Raw genomic sequence first — 18,980 nt, 5'->3', positions numbered from 1 at the left:
CCCCAGTGTCTATTGTTTTCACCTTTATGTCCATGTGTCTCCATTGTTTTGCTCTGACTTATAAGTGAGAACCTGCAGTATTTGATTTTCTGTTTCTGCATTAATTGACTTAGGAGGATGGCTTCCAGCTTCAGTTGCACAGAGAGCATGATTCCATTCTTACTTATGGCTGCATAGTACTCCATGGTGTATATGTACCACATTTTATTTATCCAATCCACTGTTGATGAGCACCTAGGTTGATCCCATAACTTTGCTATTGTGGATAGAGATGCAATACACATATGAGAGCAAGTAACTTTTTGGTAGAACAACTTATTTTCCTTTGGGTACTTACCTAGAAATGGGATTGCTAGGTTGAATGGTAATTTTATCTTTAGTTCTCTGAGAAGCCAAGCACTGTTTTAGATGCCGAAGATATGCAATGATGAACAAGACCCACAAAATCTCTGTAGTCATGGATTTTATATCCCAGTGGGCTTCAGAAGTGGACTTTGTGTTTGGCAACATCAGTAACCTAAAGAGACTTGCATGAATTTTACTACTTACTACCATTCCCATTTTCAAATTCCACTGCTTTCAACAAATTTTGCTGCAATCGCAAACAGCCCTAAAATCTCAGTGCTCTAAAACAACACATATTTCTTTCGCACTCACCAGACTCACGGATATGTAGGTAGGCTGGGGCTGATATGCTTCAGTCTGAGAATTAATCAACTTTCACATGTTGTTCTCATAGTGAAGGGTAGAAACTCCCAGGGACATGAATGGAAGCATACAATGTGTCTTCAGGTTTAGGCTCAGAACTAGCTCTTCTGCTCTGATTCCTCTGAAAGAAAATCTCAGGGTCCAGGCCAACATTACTGGGTGGGGCACCATACACCCTTATGGTGCGGCAAGGAGAAATATATAGTCTGCCACACCTACAACCTTCAAGGAAAAGCTCAAATCCTTTCTTTCTAATGTATTTTTTTAGAAGTTGTAGGAATTGCAGTATATATTCTTCACATATTATGGTTTACTTATAGTTAGTATGTACCTGATGATAAAAAATGTAAGAATCATTTTTTTCACGTGTCGCCAGGGCTGCGCCGCGAGTCTCTCCTTGCGGCGCTACACTAGACCAGAGTACGAGTCTGAGGTGGAGGGAGTCATGGCAGGACAAGCGTTTAGAAAGTTTCTTCCACTCTTTGACCGAGTATCGGTTGAAAGGAGTGCTGCTGAAACTGTAACCAAAGGAGGCATTATGCTTCCAGAAAAATCTCAAGGAAAAGTATTGCAAGCAACAGTAGTCGCTGTTGGATCGGGTTCTAAAGGAAAGGGTGGAGAGATTCAACCGGTTAGCGTGAAAGTTGGAGATAAAGTTCTTCTGCCAGAGTATGGAGGCACCAAAGTAGTTCTAGATGACAAGGATTATTTCCTATTTAGAGATGGTGACATTCTTGGAAAGTACCTAGACTGAAATAAATCACTATTGAAATGGCATCAACATGAAGCTGCCCATTCCACTGAAGTTCTGAAATCTTTCATCATGTAAATAATTTCCATAGTTCTCTTTTATAATAAACTAATGACATCCAAAAAAAAAAAAATGTAAGAATCTTGAAACTGTATGGCATATTTTCCAGCCCCATCTGTTATGCTGCAGTTATTATATGTAATACATTATGTATATTATGCACTCCAAAATACAATATTTTAATTTTTGCTTTTTAAATTTATTTATTTATTTATTTTTAAAAGAGATGGGGTCTCCCTATGTTGCCCAGGCTGGTCTCAAACTCCTGGGCTCAAGGGATCCTCCTGCCTCAGCATCCCAAAGTGCTGAGATTACCGGTGTAAACCACCATGCCTGGCCAGAAACCTTTTTTTTTTTTTCTTTTTAAGACAAGATTTTGCTCTGTCACCTAGGCTGAAGTGCAGTGGCATGATCACAGCTCACTGTACTCTCAACCTCCTGGGCTCAAGCCATTGTTCTACGTTGGCCTCCCAAGTAGCTGGGAACATAGGTATATGTCACCATGCCCAGCTAGGTTGTTAAATTTTTTTAAAAAATATTTATTTATTTATTTATTTATTTATTTATATATAGACAGAGTCTCTGTCACCCAGGCTGGAGTGCAGTGGCACAATCAGGGCTCACTGCAACCTCCACCTCCCAGGTTCAAATGACTCCTTTGCCTCAGCGTGCCGAGTAGCTGGTATTACAGGTGTGCGCCACCACGCCTGGCTAATATTTTTGTACTTTTACTAGAGACGGAGTTTTACCATGTTGGCCAGGCTGGTCTCAAATTCCTGGCCTCAAGTGATCTGTCTGCCTCAGCCTCCCAAAGTGCTAGGAATATAGCCATGAACCACCACGCCCTGCCAGTTTTTTAATTTTAATTTTTAGTTTTGTAGAGAATGAGTCTCCCTACGTGGCCCTCCAGGCTGATCTTGAACTCCTGGGCTCAAGCGAGCCTCCTGGCTTGGCCTCCCAAAGTGTTGTGATGATAGGTGCGAGCCACTACCTAATTTTTGCTTTGAATAACCATATGCATTTTATAAAATTAAGAGGAGAAAATAATCTTATGTGGATATGCCATATTTATCATTTCCAGTGCTCTTTGTTTTCTGAAGATCCAGATTTCCATCTGTTATAATTTGCCTTTATCCTTTATTTAGGATTTATTTTAGTCTAGGTCTGCTGAAAACAAATCTTCTTTTTCTTTTTTTTTTGTCTGAAAGCGTCTTTATTTTGCTTTCATTCTTGAAGGATAGTTGAGCTAGGTATAGAAATGGATGGTGCTAGTTTTTTCTTTTTTCTTTTTCAGTCTTTAAAGATGTTGTTTCAGCTATCCTGGAATCCTTTTTTTCTGCCTGTTCTCTACTTTCCTTCACTCTGTAACCAACTGCCTATGCTGGGAATCTCCTTCCCTGAAGCCTCTTCTTTTCAGCCCTCTGCCTACTTAGTTTAGAGACTCATTCTCTGGTTTTATCCAGGAGAAATTGTAATATGGGAATATACTGAAAGGAGAAGGGGCACAGCTGACCCTGTGGTTCTGTAGGCAGAAGAGACAACAATGTCTTCATTTCAGATAATATGCCTGTATATCCAGAACATCAAAGTAAGCCTACCATTAGAATTAAATAAGATAATTTCATTAAATAGGCAGATAAAAAGTAAATTTACAAAATTAATATCTTTGAGCTAGCAGTAAAAAGTTGGAAGCTAAAAAGTTTTATATTTCATTCATACATTAAAAATTATAACATATTTAGAAATAAATGTTATTTAGCATGTCTTTTGTTTATATATTTTTCTATAACTGTCAACTATTATTAAACATAAAGCATGAATAAACAGAGAGATAGCTCATGTTCTTATATGGGAAGATTTAATTTTAAAACATTGTCTGTCATTCCCAGTTATTTTAATTTGATTCCAATAGATTCCCCATTTTTCAGAACTACATACAGTCATTACATAGTTCATGTGGAAGAATAAATGTTGAAAAATCAGTGGATGAGAACAGAATTTGAAGTTGAATTAATGAATATATGGGAATTTAATATAAACAAAGGTAGCATTTCAAGCTAGGCCAGAAAGGATGACTTATTTAATAAACAATGCTAGCTAGGGACTATTGATTTAGAAAGAAACAAATGTAGAATTTAATTTGTAGTATATGAAAAAAATGCCAAATAGGTTAAGGTGCAACGTACAACATTAAATAATAAACATATTAGAAGAAAATTCAAGATAGTATTTGCATTATTTGGGGGGTATCTTCTTAGTAAGATAGAAAAAACAGGAGCAATAAGTAAAGGAATATGATAGAAAAAATATATAATATGACTTTATATATGTGTATGTGTGCCTAAATATGTGTGAGTGTATATATATTCGTATTTGACTACAGACAGTTTAAAAATAATTGTATAGCAAAAGACACAGGAAATAGAATACTACTTTGGAATCTTCACAGAGAAAAATAAATAAATAAATATATATATAAACAAAAGACACACTAAATAGAATTCAAAGACAAATAATATGCCAGGAAAGATATTTATAGCACGTATAGTGGATACATATGGTAAACCATTCTATTATACAAATCCTATTAATAATTTTTCTAGAAAAGACAGTCCAATGGAAAAATGGACAAAAGGATAAGTGGCCAAGATGGCCATAGATTCTCATGCCATTTCTGAAAAGCATCTGTCCAACTAGGAGCCAGATTTCTGAGCCCCTGCCTTTCCCATCTGATGATTTCATGTGACTAGTTCTTGCCAAGGTAAGTGACTGTGTCATTGCCAGGGTCAAGGAGGTTAAGGAAAGGGTGTTGCTTTTCTATCCTCTCCTCCCAAAGTTCCAGGGAATGGTGAAACCACAGGATGAAAGGAGCCCACACCCCTGAATCATCTCCTGGAAACCTGCCCACCAAACACCCTCACTGGACTGTTACATGAATAAGAAATGAACTTCTATTATTTTATGGCCCTGAAAGTTTGAGTTTTCTTTACTTTTGAATTACATTACTCTAGCAAGTATAGTAGGTGAACACAAAATTCATAGAAGCGAATTACCCAGTAGTCAAGGAACATATGATCAGAGATTTGTTCCATAGCAGTCAAGAAAATGCAAATGAACAGAGATATATCATCGTGAGGAATCCACCAAATTTGCAAAAATTGAAAGCCCAGTAATATCTAGGACAGTTAAGATGCAGAGAAATAGACATGCTGGTGGAAATGCACAATGCCATTATGCAATCTTTGGGGGAAGTAATCTGACAATGTTTACTACAATTGAAAATACATATTTATTATACAACATCTCATGTCATGTATATTTATTTTTGTGTTTCTTGCCAGAATTCTGTAACTTTAATCTAATCAAGCCCCTAGGCTTAATTTTCAATTTCAGAAATAGCAGAAGTAAACAGAAAAGTTAAATGATTTAATGGGAAGAAATGATCACAGCAATGCAGAATGTGGGACATACAAAATAACTTGGCTGGTCACCTTAAACACCAATGTCTTAAGAAAAAAAATGAGAGGACTCTTCTTCACTAAAAGAGATGCAATACATTAACCTAGATTGAAACCTGGTTAGCAAAAAGAGAAAACTGTAAAGGAGATTCTTCAGACAATTGGAGAAAATTTGAATATGAGCTGTATTATTAGATGATACAATGAAATGATTTTACATTATCTTAGATATGGCAGTGGTTTTACAGCTGTGTAGAAGATAATCCCTGTTCCTAGAGAGGCATGCTGAAATATTTGGAAGTGAATTGTCATAATATTCAGGTGTAAGTTATCAAGTAGTATGGCAAACAAATGAATTATACATACTTATAGAGATAAATCACACACATATATTCGATCTAGCAGTCCCCATCTTTGTGAGCCTCTACTACAAAATAACTGTGCTAACACATAAGAATGAATGTGCAGGGGTGCTTGTTGCCTAATTGTTTATTATGACAAGAAGTTAAAAACAACTGGAGTGCCCATCAATAGCAGAAGGTGAAGAAATTAGGACACATTCATGTCATGGAATATTATACAGCAATTAAAAAAGAATGAGTTAGACTTGTCTGCATTGACGTGAAGAAACATGCATGATCTATTAAGTCATAAAAATGTTATAAAATAATAGTGTATTATAAATCTATTTTATATAAGGTGATATTTATATGAAAACAAACCATACCCTCTCCAAACCATCTACCTATAGATTGATCAGTCATCTATCTATAGATTGATCAGTCATCTATCTACCTGTCATCTGTGTGTGTGAAATATAAATATCAGATGTGAACACTGGTGGCCTTAAAGGAGTAGGGAGAGACTAATGTTTTTTAAACCTGTATTATTTTACTCCCTACAATTAGTATGAGTGACAATTTAATTTCTTAAATACCTTAGGAGATAAATTTTGATCTGCCTATGACACCTTTTCCTGCTTTCCAACACTGTTATGGATTTATTCTTTGAAAATGTCATTTCTTATCATTGCAATGGGATTTGGGGAGAGAGGGCAACCTAATGCATGCTCAGTGCATCGTCTTAAACCTGGGTCGCTCCCACTGCTCCCTCGAGCTTCTCTGTAGTCATGTAGTTTCTTCTTCCTGGGGCACCCTTATCTGCACATAGAGTGTCTAGCTAGAGATAGTGGATCTGGGAACTCCTTCATGGAACTGTTCAAAGTTTAAACATTGAGGCATCATATGAACTCCTGGACTTGGTTTGTTTGGGGAAGGAAGAAGAATGAACTGTGACCGATGCCTATCTTCAAAATTCCTCCATTCTCTTAAAAGAGACGCATTTGGTGGAACAACATTTCCAGCTGGTCTGATAATATACAGGCTCTCTGTTGGAGATCCACAAGAGATCTTTGCTCTTTCTGTTAGCAGCACAGACCAGGAGCCTTCTGAAGCCATTAGCCTACTTTCTAATTGGCACCTGCTGCCTTGGTGTAAGTTATAGGGACATATTTATAGCAAGCAGTGGGGTAAAAGAAGATAAGCCAACTTAAATCACCAATCATAGAATTGGCACAACACAGGTGGCTGGCATGCCTGGGTTAGGTAAGTAGGTCAACTGTTTCCTTTGGGTGCATACAGGTAGTTTGTTGAAGGCGAATTTTGAAAGAACACAATCCCTAGGTTTGGTAATGCAGTTTGTCAGAGGAGGAAAAGGAAATGTTTCAGAGCACAGTGGGGGCGGAGATTTCTCCTATGGAAACGGTGGAGAGTGTATTGTTCCCAGTGCCGGATCAGGAAGGAGCCTCTGAGAATCATTGTGTGCAGCGCTCTATCTGGACACAGACAGAGGTGAGGAGCTTCCTTTTTCAGTAACTGAAGGACAGAGATACCACTACTTCTACAGCAATGGTTTTGTCATAAAAAGTATATGTTCTCTCTAAATCAATATTCACAAATAATAAAAAATGCACATTGGTAAAAGTGGGGCTTGGAAAGACTATAATTCTGGTTTTTTTGTTGTTGTTGTTTTTTTAATGGTCTCACTCTGTCACCCAGGCAGGAGGGCAGAGGCACGATCATGGTTCCCTTGAACTCCTGGGCTCAAGCAATCCTCCCACCTCAGTCTCCCAAGGAGCTGGGACTACAGGTGTGTGTGACACCATGCTCGGCTTAATGTTTAAATTTTTTTTGTAGAGATGGGATCTCACAATGTTGTGCAAGCTGGTCTCGAACTCCTGGCCTCCAGCAATTCTCCTACTTTGAGCTCCCAAAGTGTTTGGATCACGAGTGTGAGCCACTGCGCCCTGCCTCGGTCCATTTTGTCATCAAGACACTCATCCTGGGTGCTTGTGCTCAGTGTGTCCCCAGGAAAAACAAAGTGAAGGATAACAGTAAAAGCACCGGCCGGGCGCGGTGGCTCAAGCCTGTAATCCCAGCACTTTGGGAGGCCGAGACGGGCGGATCACGAGGTCAGGAGATCGAGACCATCCTGGCTAACACAGTGAAACACCGTCTCTACTAAAAAATACATAAAAAACTAGCCGGGCGATGTGGCGGGTGCCTGTAGTCCCAGATGCGCGGGAGGCTGAGGCAGGAGAATGGCGTAAACCCAGGAGGTGGAGCTTGCAGTGAGCTGAGATCTGGCCACTGCACTCCAGCCTGGGCGACAGAGCTAGACTCCTTCTCAAAAAAAAAAAAAAAAAAAAAAAAAAAACAGTAAAAGCACCAAAGAAACCCACCTAGGGCAACCCCAAGAGCAAAGGTGGAGAGCACCAGTGAGAAGGCATGACTGTTCCTTCTTCCAGGCTGTTCCAGCAATGCTTAGCCCTGCCTGACTCCACAAATTGCCTGCCCTCAGTAGCCAAGAAAATGCCCTCCACTTGAATAGCAAGTTCCCGAGCTCCCACTCTGCATGGCCATGCCCCCCTTGAATCTCGGATTCCCTATTATCCTCCCCACTTGTTACCAGAACAAATCTGGGCCAGAGACATCTAACTCAAAGCTCTCATTCACTCTTTCTCCCACACCTGGCGTCTGGGTCAGGTTTAGAGACTTGATGCTGTATTTTGCTCTTCTAGTTTCACATGTTGGTGTGATGCTTGCCTACTGTTTGCACATCCTTGGACTTATCTTTCACTCACATCATTTTCCCTGTGGGCAATGCGTACCCTAGGGCATATAAACTTCCCTTATGCAGCTTTTCAGCAACACAGATCAGCCGTCACCATGTCTTGCATTGAAATGGCTCTTAGAGTTTATAAAGCACTTATACATATATTGGCTTGATTTATCTTCCTAGCTGACTTCTAAGGTCAATGATAGTACCTGGCTTTTTACAATAAGGAAATTGAGGCATAGGAAGGTTAGGCAATGTCTTAAGTCTACTCACCCAGTCAGTGCTGGGTTGGGGCCAGGATCTAGGTTATCTGGCTCTTCATCTTCTGCCCTCTGGTGTCTCAGCTCTAAGGCCATCCTGCTTCATTTGGAGCTAAAGATCTCCAAACTCCACTTCTTAGGCCCCTCACCAACTGACTTCCTTTTAGGTTCTGTCAATAGGAAGCATTCAGGGGAGATTGGCTAGGTAGGAAGTGGACAAAAAAGGCTTCCCCCACTGCCCCCAGTGTCCAGTTCCAATCAGTGTTGCTGTCATAGCAGCAGGGAAAAGGTTCGAGCTGCCCACTGTGTGACTGCTCCCAGCACCTGCCATGCTGTGCCTGTTCAGTGATGTCCAAAGCAGCTGGACCATGTCCCCTTTGCAGTTGTACAGCCAGGCAGGCTATCCTTTTTTTCTCACCCTGAGCCAGTGCTTCTGGACCATTCGAGCACCTGTGGGGCACACTCCCTGCCCCATGAGTGACTGGAATATCCACTGGGTTGTGCTGCCAGTGCAGACATCCAGGGCATGGCCAGGCTTCCTTTTTAGAGGCACAGGTACCAGCTAGACTGAAGATCCTCCTCTAAATATGAGGGTCCACCACTATCAACACGCTACTTATAGTCTAGGCACTAGCAGTACGAAATGTCCCCATGAAGGTCTGATCTCCAGAACGTGGCACCCTGTTCTCAGAGGCTACAATACTAGCTGCGTAGAGATTTCCCTCAGCGGTTTAAGTGGAACCCCTACAGCACCAAGGTCCTGACAGCAATATCCCTTCCCTTTTATTCTCCCAGCCTGGGATGGTAGTTTCTTCCTGGTGTGAGTAATTTCAGGGTTATCTTAGCATCTGCTTTTTGTTCTTTCAGTCTTCCAGTGCCTGTGATGAATCTGTAATTACCTGTGGTTGCTTGCAGCAGAGTGACCCAGAAGGCAAAGCCTTAAGAATGCAACTGGCTGCTTCTGATGGCCCTGGAAAATTTACAGAGAGGGGGAAAGTGACAAGCTCAGATCTTTAAGCCCTCAGCAATGTTTCTTGGTAGAATAGCCCACAATCTATAGAATTCATATTATAAACCTACTTATAATTACTTAAATAACCCAGCAATTCCACCTTGAGGTATATACGAAAGAAACATGGAAAACTATGGCCCTACAAAAACTTGTACAGGCATACTTTGGAGATATTGCAGGTTCCAGATAACCACAATAAAAGCAACTATCACAATAAAGTGAGTCATACAAATTTTTTCCTTTCCTGTGCATATGAAAGTTATGTTTAAGTTTCTTATAGATTCTGGATTTTCGACCTTTGTAGGATGCATAGTTTGCAAATATTTTCTCCCATTCTGTAGGTTGTGTGTTTACTCTGTTGATAGTTTCTTTTGCCGTGCAGCCATTTGTCAATTTTTGGTTTTGTTGCAGTTGCTTTTGGCATCTTCATCATGGAATCTTTGCCAGGAACTTAAACAAATTAACAGGCAAAAAACAAACAACCCCATTAAAAAGCTGACAAAAGACATGAACAAACCTTTTTCAAAAGAAGACATACATGCGGCCAACAAACACATGAAAAAATGCACAACGTCATTAATCATTAGAGAAATGCAAATCAAAACCAACATGAGATACAATCTCACACCAGTCAGAATGGTTAGTATTAAAAAGTCAAAAAATAACAGATGCTGGTGAAGTTGCAGAGAGAAGGGAACACTTATACACTGCTGGCAGGAATATAAATTGCCACACTGCTTTCCACAACTGCTTGTCTAGGCACCAGCAGTACAAAATGTCCCCATGAAGGTCTGATCTCCAGAACATGGCACCCTGTTCTCAGAGGCTGCAATACTAGCTGTGTAGAGATTTCCCTCAGCGGTTTAAGTGGAACCCCTACAGCCATTGTGGAAAGCAGTGTGGCAATTTCTCGAAGAACTAGAACAGGATTACCATTTGACCAAGCAATTCCATTATTGGGTATACATCCAAAGGAATAGAAATCATTTTACCTTAAAGACATATGCACTCATAAGTTCATCACAGCACCACTCGTAATAGCAAAGACATGGAATCAACCTAAATGCCTATCAATGGTAGGCTGGATTTTTAAAAAGTGGTATGTATACACCATGGAATACTACGCAGTCACAAAAGGGAATGAGATAATGTCCTTTGCAGCAACATGGATACAGCTGGAGGCCGTTATCCTAAGGCAACTAACACAGAAACAGGAAACCAAATACTGCATGTTCTCATTTATAAATGGGATCTAAACATTGAAAATACATGGACACAAAGAAGGGAACAGACACAAGAGCCTACTTGAGGGTGAAGGCTGGGGGGAGGGAGAGGATCAAAAACTACCTGTTGAGTACTACACTTATTACCTGGATGATGAAATAATCTGAACACCAAGCCCTGTGACATGTAATTTACCTGTATAACAAACCCACACACATGTACCCCCAAACCTAAAACAAAAGTTAAAAGAAAAAAAGGTCTTGGGTAGACGTTTCTTCCAAGAACATCTACAAATGGCCAATGAACACATGAGAAGATACTCAACATCATAAGTCATTAGAAAACTGCAAGTCAAATCTATGAATGAGATACTACATAATGCTTATTAGGACAGATATTACAAAAATAATAGCAATAAAATAAAAGTTATGTTTCTACTTATACAGTCGTCTGTTAAGTGTGCAATAGCATTATGTCTAACAAAACAAGCTTAATTAAAAAATACTTTATTGGTGGGAGCTAAACTATGAGGATGTAAAGGCATAAAAATGACACAATGGACTCTGGGGACTCAGGAGGAAAGGGTGGGAAGGCGGTGAGGGATAAAAGACTACAAATTGGGTTCAGTGTCTACTGCTCAAGAGATGGGTGCACCAAAATCTCACAAATCACCACTAAAGAACTAACTTATGTAACCAAATACCACTTGTTCCTCAAAAACCTATGGAAATAAAAAACAATTAAATACTTTATACAACCAGGGTCAGTGGCTCACGCCTGTAATCCCAGCACTTTAGGAGGCTGAGGCAGATGGATCACCTGAGATCAGGAATTCAAGACCAGCTTGGCCAACATGTTGAAATACCGTTTCTATGAAATAGAAAACTTACCTGGGGTGGTGGCACACACCTGTAATCCCAGCTACTCAGGAGGCTGAGGCACAAGAACCGCTTGAAGCCGGGAGGCATAGGTTGCAGTGAGCTGAGATCACGCCACTGCGCTCCAGCCTGGGTGACAGAAAAAGACTCTGTCTCAAAAAAAGAAAAAAAAAAAAAAAAAAAGAAAATACTTTGTTGCTAAAAAATGCTAACAATCATCTGAGACTTCAGTGAGTTATAATCTCTTTCCTGGTGAAGAGTCTTGCCTTGATGTTGACGGCCACTGACTGATCAGGATGGTGGTTGCTGAAGGTTAGGGTGGCTGTGGCAATTTCTTAAAATAAGACAACAGTGAAATTTGCTGCACTGATTGACTCTTCCTTTCATGAAAGATTTCTCTGTAGCATGCAGTGTTGTCTGATAGTGTTTTACCCATACATTCTGAACTCCATTCAGAATTGGAGTCAGTCCTCTGAAACCCTGCCACTGCTTTATCAACTAAGCCTGTGTCATGAGATCCTTTGCTGTCATTTCCACCATGTTCACAGCATCTTCACCAGGAGAAGAAAATGGTCCTCAAGGGCTTTCTTTGCTCATCCATAAGAAGGAACTCCTCATTCATTCCAGTTTGATCATGAGATTGCAGAAATTCAGTCACATCTTCAGGTTCCACTTCTAATTCTAGTTATTTTCCTCTTTCTATCACTTCTGCAGTGACTTCCTCACTGAAATCTTGAACCCCTCAAAGTCATCCATGAGGGTTGGAGTCAATTTCTTCCAAATTCCTGTTTATGTAGATATTTTGACCTCCTGGCATGAATAATGAGTGTTCTTAATGGCATCTAGAAAGGCAAATTCTTTCCAGAAAGTTTTCAGTTTACTTTGGCCAGATCCATCAGAGGAATCATCATCTATGGCAGCTAAAGCCTTGTAAAATGTATTTCTTAAATAATAGGACTTGAAAGTCTAAATTACTCCTTGATCCATGGGCTGCAGAATGGATGTCATGTTAGCAGGCATGAAGACAATGTTAATTTCCTTGTACATCTCCATCACAGCTCTTGGGTGACTAGGTACATTATCAACAAGCAGCAATATTTTGAAAGGAATCTCTTTTTCTGAGCAGTAGGTCTCAACAGTGGACTTAAAATACTCAGTAAACCATGCTGTAAATAGATGTGCTGCCCACCAGGCTTTGTTGTCCAATTTCTAGAGCACAGGTAGAGTAGATTTAGCATAATTCTTAAGGGCCCTAGGATTTTCAGAATGGCCAGTGAGCATTGGCTCCAACTTAAAGTCATCAGCTGCATTAGCCCCAAACAAGAGAGACAGCCTGGCCTTTGAAGCTTTGAAACCAGGCATTGACTTCTCTCTAGCCATGAAAGTCCTAGATGGCATCTTTTTCTAATAAAAGGCTGTTTTGTCTACATTGAAAATCTGTAGTTTAGTGTAGTGATCTTTAACAATGATTTTAGCTAGATCTGGGTAACTTGCCACAGCTTCTACATCAGGACTTGCGGCTTCACCTTGCACTTTTATGTTATGGAGACAGCTACTTTTTTAAAACTTCATGGAGCAACCTCTTCTAGCTTTGAACTTTTCTTTTGCAGCTTCCTGACCTTTCTCAGCCTTCATAGAATTGGAGAGAGTCTGGGCCTTCCTCTGTATGAGGCTTTGGTTTAAGGAAATGCTGTGGCTGGTTTGATCTTCTAATCCAGACCACTCACACTTTCTTCACATCAGCAATAAGTTTGGCTTACTTTCTTATTATGTGCTTGTTCACTAAAGTAACACTTTTAATTTTGTTCAAGAACTTTTCCTTTGCATTCACAGCTTGGATGACTGCTTGGCACAGAGGCTTTCAGCATGATTAGCCTTCCTCACTAAATTGAATCATTTCTAGCTTTTGATGTCAAGTGAGAGACATGTGACTCTTCCCTTCACTTGAACATTTAGAGGCCATCGTAGGGTTCTTAACTGACCTAATTTCAATATTGTCGTGTCTCAATGAATACGGGTGCCCAGGGAGAGGGACAGAGTCAAGGCTATAGCCAGTCACACACAGTCAGAACACACACATTTATCCATTCAGTTTGTCATCTTGTCTTATATGGGTGAGGTTTGTGTAGCCCCAAGACAATTACAGTAGTAACAGTATTGTATTGTTGCTGATCACAGATCACCAAAAAAGATATAATAATCATGAAAAGGTTTGAAATATTGCAAGAATTACCAAAATATGACAGAGAAAGGACGCAAGCCCCTATTGTTGTGAAAATGGCACCAACAGACTTGCTTAGGGTTGCCACAAATCTTCAATGTGTAAAACACAATTTTTGCAAAGTACAAGAAAGCAAAGTGCAATAGAATGAGACAACCTGTACATGAATATTCATAGCAGTATTATTCATGATACTCAAAAGGTGGAAACAACCCAAATGTCAATCAACAAACGAAAGAATAAGCAAAATGTGGTATACACATATGAGGGAGTATCATTCAGCTGTAAAAAGAAACAGGCCGGGCACAGTGGCTCACATTTGTCATCTCAGCACTTTGTGAGGCCAAGGCAGGTGGATCACTTGAGGTCAGGAGTTCGAGACCAGCCTGGCTAACATGGTGAAACCCATCTCCACTAAAAATACAAAAGTTAGCCAAGTGTGATGGCACGCGCTTGTAATCCCAGTTACTCAGGAGGCTGAGGCAGGAGAATTGCTTGAACCTGTGAAGCGGAGGTGGCAGTGAGCCAAGATCATGCCACTGCACTCCAGCCTGAGCAACGGAGCAAGACTCCATCTCAAAATAAAATAAAATAAAATAAAATAAAATATAATAAAATACCCACAATAGGCAATTTCACAGAGACAGAAATTAGTGGTTTTTAGGGCTGGTGTAAAGGGGAGGTTGGGGGGTGGCATAGCTTTGGAGATGATGGAAGTGTTTTCTAAATGATTTGTGGTAATGGTTGTACCACCCTGTGAATATACTAACAAGCCCTGGGTATTGCACTTTAAATGAGTGAATTATATGGTATAAGAATTATATTTTAATAAAGCTGTTACTCCCCCCCCAAAAAAAACCCTGAATATTATAACAGGAAGTCCAGAATGAGGTCAATTTTACAGTTGATTCATTCAGTGGATTAACTGAATGTTAAGTAAAGACTTCAATTTCTCCATCATTTCAGTCTTTATCTTTGATTAGCTGCCCTCATGGTTTTAAGACAACTGCAGTAGTTTCAAACATCCTGGAAACAGAAAAATGAGAGAGTTCTTTCCTAATTCCCTTTATTTTGGGAGGAAAAGCCTTCTCCTGTCAGTAGTCCCCACGCTAATCATCCATCATACCTCATTGATTAGAAATGGTGTCCGGCTGGGCACAGTAGCTCATGCCTGTAATCCCAACACTTTGGGAGGCCAAGACTGCCGGGTCACCTGAGATCAGGAGTTCGAGACCAGCCAGACCAACACGGCGAAATCCCGTCTCTACTAAAAATACAAAAAATTAGCCAGGCATGGTGGCAGGTGCCTGTAATCCCAGCTACTTGTGAGGCCGAGGCAGGAGAATTGCTTGAACCCAGGAGGCGGAGGCTGCAGTGAGCCAAGATCGGGCTGTTGCACTCCAGCCTGGGCAACAGAGTGAGACTCCATCTCAAAAAAAAAAAAAAAAAAAAATCTCCTATCAAATACCGAACCAGTCTCAGGCAAGGGTACTGGGGTCACCAGGACCGACTTAGAACAATCAGATTTAACTCTGAGTCCTCAGGAAGAGGGGTGGAACTGAACTGAACCAAGGCTCTATCACTGCAGAAAAAGGGGACAATGACTGCCAGGTAGGCAACCCCAGTGCCTGCAGAAAATGATAGAAAATTTTCTTGCAGGAAGAATAAAATTAGAGAGTTGACAGAAAATTTACATCTATCTATCTTATCTATCTCTCTATCTCTCTCTCTATCTATCTATCTATCTATCTATCTATCTATCTATCTATACATCCATCTGTTAAAGCAAACTAAATATGACCTGAGAAGGACTCCATACTTCCATATTTGAGTCCTTGTGGATGAACTGCAACCTAGCTTAACAGGCAGACAAGACTGAAAACCTAACTTAGTGGTATGCACCTGTAGCAGTACCTGAGTCTTGGCCAATCCCAGTGACCACACTTCAACCACTCATAGACAGCTAAGTGTTCAAACTGTGTTCAAATTAGGCAAATGCCAATCTGTAACCAATTCAGTTCTTTCTTTACCTCACTGCTGATTTTTGTGCGTCATTTCCCTCTTTTTTTTTTTTGTCTATAAATTTGTTCTGACCATGAGACATCCCTGGAGTGTCTGTGACTCTGCTGTGATTCTGGGGGCTGCCTGATTCAGAAATCATTCATTGCTCAATTAAACTCCTTTATATTTTACATCCATCCATCTACCTGTCTACTTACCTACTATTTATCATCTACTATTATCTACTGTCATTTACCTATGTATCATCTATTATTTATCACCTATCAATTTAACTATTGTCTATCTGTTACCTTTCATCTATCTGTCTGTCTGCCCATGTATCTATTCATCTCTGTCATTCATCTGCATGCTTACCTATCTACCTATGTGCACATGGGTGCACACGCACACAGATTTTAAATGTCTATGCTTCTGAATTCTTGTAACTAAGGAGTATGAATTTTACTTTTTAAAAATAAATCTGCGAAGACATGCTTTTTCTTCCAAGTGTCTCAAGTCTGGGAAGATTAGAAAGAGCCAATTTGGCTGGCATACTCCTCACCTCTGGGAGACAGTGTGGGCCTGTGCCACGTTGCCCACCTCTCCATCCTGGCAAAAGTGCTGGCTATCCAGAAGCAGGCCAGGAGAAGGAAGCTTTTGGCTGAGGTCTCCTCAGAGTGGGGGGCACACTCTTGATCTTGGCATCGCTTGCCTCTCTAAAGTTTCTGATCCCTGTCTTGCCTTTGCAGACGTTGGCAAGTGGGCCGCAAGAGCTGCCTCGGTCACATGTGGTTGTGTTTAACTCTATAGAACTTTGAACCAACCTCAAGCTGCGCCAGTGGGGAGATCAAAGTCAATAAAGTGTATGTATTTTATAAACGGTGAACTTTAGTGAAGAAACAAAACTCATTTAAGCCAAAGCCAAAGGGAGTCTTATGTTTTGACTGATGCATAAAACACAGAAAGAAGATTTCTTTCCCCGTGTGTTATTTGGTTTTTTTTTTTTTAAGACTGTTTATTAAAGTCCATACTTTAAAATAAACATAGAGAACTCTCGTGTTCTCTCTGTAAACATGTTGAGTCCTTTGAAGCCAAGGATAATGAGTATGATAACAGATACTGTTTATCCTCTCCTGGGCTCCATGTTTAGTTAGCTGGGTCTTGAAGACTCTTTCCTCCAGGGAAAGCTTTTCAGAATTGACTCTGTTAGAAAAGAGGGAGAGAGAGAAGACTTGGAGAGTTAGCATCTCTACTCAAACTTCTCTGCCGACAAAGTCCTTCCCGTGGAGGACACAGCCGGGGCTAAAGGCTCATCTTCCTGGGCATCCACAGTCAAGCCAAAGCACACCAGGAGTGAAGTCCTGCCACCTGCCGGGATGTGCTGGGTCTCTTACTGGTCTACTGGTAAACGTGGAACCGTCGGTTCTGTGGTGGCGGGGAGAGGAGCCCTCCTGTGTGACACTTGCCTGTTTCTGCAGTGCGGCTCGTCTCATCATGGCCTGTATCAAGCTACCCACGTAATCTGTCACGTAACCCAGAGCTGAGGCTCAGACTGATGGGCACAGCGGCTGGCTCCCCCGTAGGGCAGAGCCGGCCTCCAGCACCCAGACCTCTACCTCTGCCCTGGAATACTTCCTCTGGGCTTGGGAGTGAATGCACAACTTTGTCTCAGTAAATATTTATAAATGGCAGCTTCCTCTGCTGTGGGGAAACTGTCTTTTCTTTTTTTAAATGTCCCATCTCCTTGTGCTGGACAGACCCCAGCTTCCATTTTCTTGACTCTCCCAGCATGCAGGGATGTGCTGCGCTATTTTGGTCCCTTCCCTTGGACATTTCCTTGAATTGTTTGGATGGCATTGTGTGATTCACAGAGCCCGGCTTCCTCTCCCCTCTTAGCAGCCGGGAAAACCAGGCCCCTTCACGTGTTTCTTTGTTAAGCAATGGATCCTGAAGTCATTCATGCCTCGCTGGGCAGGGGCGAGTGAGCAACGGGCTCCGGTGCCTAGGTCTCCCAGGTATCAGAGATGTCCCTTGATGGGACAGAAGGGGGTCCCAGGAGGAGGCTGCTCTGCTCCATGGGGGTTTGAAAGATTTCGAGGTCATGGTGAGTGAGCAGAGAGCCTATGTCCCATCATACAGCTGGAGGCACCTATCCAAAGTGATGAGAGTTGTGTCCAAACACAGAAACACAGATTTTGTGTTTGTATGATTTGAAAGTTGGAGGAATAAGGAATACCTTGCAAAGAGGCTGGCAGCTCAGCAGGTGATGCCTGTAGCTAGCAGGGCATTTGTGGGGCCAGGGGGTGTACTTAGACCCAGGTGAGGCCAGGAAGGGCCAGGAACAGACTCTGGGCTGACAGTCCTGACCTCGTGGAACCTGACTCTCCTTCTACCCCGTCGGCTTCCCAGGATTGACTCAAAGGGGCCCACGGGACTCTTCTGAGAAAACGGCCTTAGAAATCAGAGGCAGCTCAGTTTTACTACAGCTATTTGGATCAAGGGACCCACAGCAGCTCTTCTGGCTGAGGCAAGAATTGAGGTGAGAGTTGGTTGGGGGAGAAAACCTAGGGCTTCCTCCTGACCCGCCACCCTGCTGTCCCTTCAGCACCTGGCATCTGCTTGGGATTCCGGGGTAGGGGATATCCTTTGGAAGGGCTCATATCCTAGTAGTTTGAAGTAGGGGAAGAAAAGAGAGCCCCACAAACAATTAGAAGGATGATTCAGCTCAGTCCTGCCCTCTCCTTGCCACCTTCCAGCCAATAACGTTTGTTATTCCTGACGCTGATAATAACAACAAATAGAGGTATCATTGCTTGCAGATTTAGTGCAAGTCAGCCCTTGTGCAAACCATCCTGCACCTCTTATGGCACTTAACTACTACATTAAGTTGATGAGTTACGTGTTTTATTAATGTTCCCATTTCATAACTGGGAAGACTGAGGCTTAGAGGGAGATTATGGATTTGCCCAAGGTCACATAGCTAAGAGTTAATGGAGGCCAGAGTCTGAGCCCAGGTTTATCTGCTTCCAAAGGCCATCCGTCTACCCACTATCCAATCTGCTTCTCTGAACCCCAGGCGGGGATGCAGTGAGCTGGGATTCCTGTGTCCTGGTCATGTCCTAATAGAATATACTAGTAACTGGACCATATCCCAACTTCAGGACCAGGCTCTGCCAAGCCAGGAATATGAGAGGAGGAACAGGACCTCCCTCACCGTGCCCCAGAGACTCCCCAGGCCTGAAGGTTTCCCATGAGAAGTAGTGTGGCGTGCTCGGAGGCCATCTGTCCCC

At 41.6% G+C, this 18,980-nt stretch overlaps 1 long non-coding RNA gene and 1 pseudogene across 2 annotated transcripts; one reads left to right on the top strand and one right to left on the bottom strand.

The window, feature by feature from the left end:
* Nucleotides 1-1,065: 1,065 nt before the first annotated feature.
* LOC135965043 (10 kDa heat shock protein, mitochondrial pseudogene) lies at nt 1,066-1,592 on the top strand (annotated as a pseudogene). Its single transcript, XR_012417561.1, has one exon. The product of XR_012417561.1 is annotated as a 10 kDa heat shock protein, mitochondrial pseudogene (transcript).
* Nucleotides 1,593-2,699: 1,107 nt separating this feature from the next.
* Nucleotides 2,700-9,997, bottom strand: LOC135965044 (uncharacterized). The gene is made up of 3 exons (XR_010577886.1): nt 9,254-9,997; nt 8,368-8,524; nt 2,700-2,765 (listed from the first exon to the last, which is right to left on the bottom strand). It is a non-coding gene; the product is annotated as an uncharacterized lncRNA (long non-coding RNA).
* Between the last annotated feature and the right edge of the window lie 8,983 nt (nt 9,998-18,980).

Source organism: Macaca fascicularis, chromosome 9 (genome assembly GCF_037993035.2).
Source record: "Macaca fascicularis isolate 582-1 chromosome 9, T2T-MFA8v1.1".
In the NCBI taxonomy this organism is placed as follows: Eukaryota; Metazoa; Chordata; class Mammalia; order Primates; family Cercopithecidae; genus Macaca; species Macaca fascicularis.
This window is presented reverse-complemented; position numbering and strand designations above follow the sequence as displayed.